The following is a 1,258-nucleotide window of genomic DNA, read 5'->3' as shown; positions in this document are numbered from 1 at the left end:
CTGCTAAAAAAAATCATAAAAATTGCCAAGAATATGAAATAGATTATAGTCAACACATTAGACTATATTATGGATGAGACTTAGACTATACTATAGAATAGAGTATAGATAGATTATAGACTAGACTACAGACTAGACTAAAGACTACACTGTGGACTAGACTATAGACTATACTTTAGACTAGACTATAGACTAGACTATACTGAAGAAAAAATTTCAGACAAAACTTTAAACTAGACTTTAGACTTCACCATAGACTGGACTATAGAGTAGATTATATACTAGAACATAGATTATACTATAGATTAGACTATAGGCTAGACTATATACTGGACTATACTTGACTATATACTAGACTGTGGACTGGACTATAGACTAAGCTATAGACTAGAATATAGACTAGACTATAGACTAGTTAGTTGGTTAGTTAGTTAATTAGTTAGTTAGTTAGTTAGTTAGTTAGTTAGTTAGTTAGTTAGTTAGTTAGTTAGTTAGTTAGGTAGTTAGTTAGTTAGTTAGTTAGTTAGTTAGTTATTTGGTTAGTTAGTTAGTTAGTTAGTTAGTTAGTTAGTTGGTTGGTTGGTTATTTAGTTAGTTAGTTAGTTAGTAAGTTAGTTAGTTTGTTAGTTAGTTAGTTAGTTAGTTAGTTAGTTAGTTAGTTAGTTAGTTAGTTAGTTAGTTAGTTAGTTAGTTAGTTAGTTAGTTAGTTAGTTAGTTAGTTAGTTAGTTAGTTAGTTAGTTAGTTAGTTAGTTAGTTAGTTAGTTAGTTAGTTAGTTAGTTAGTTAGTAAGTTAGTTAGTTATTTAGTTAGTTAATTAGTAAGTTAGTTAGTTAGTTAGTTAGTTAGTTAGTTAGTTAGTTAGTTAGTTTGTTAGTAAGTTAGTTAGTAAGTTAGTTAGTTAGTTAGTTAGTTATTTAGTTAGTAAGTTTGTTAGTTAGTTTGTTAGTTTCTTAGTTTGTTAGTTTGTTAGTTTGTTAGTTTGTTAGTTTGTTAGTTTGTTAGTTTGTTAGTTAGTTAGTTAGTTAGTTAGTTAGTTAGTTAGTTAGTTAGTTAGTTAGTTAGTTAGTTAGTTAGTTAGTTAGTTAGTTTGTTTGTTAGATTGTTAATTTGTTAGTTAGTTAGTTTGTTAGTTAGTTAGTTTGTTAGTTTGTTAGTTTGTTAGTTAGTTAGTTAGTTAGTTAGTTAGTTAGTTAGTTAGTTAGTTAGTTAGTTAGTTTGTTAGTTTGTTAGTTTGTTAGTTTGTTAGTTTGTTAGTTT

This window comes from Lucilia cuprina, chromosome 6 (assembly GCF_022045245.1).
Source record: "Lucilia cuprina isolate Lc7/37 chromosome 6, ASM2204524v1, whole genome shotgun sequence".
Classification (NCBI taxonomy): Eukaryota; Metazoa; Arthropoda; class Insecta; order Diptera; family Calliphoridae; genus Lucilia; species Lucilia cuprina.
The sequence above is the reverse complement of the archived record's forward strand: the minus strand, read 5'-3'. Positions refer to the sequence as shown.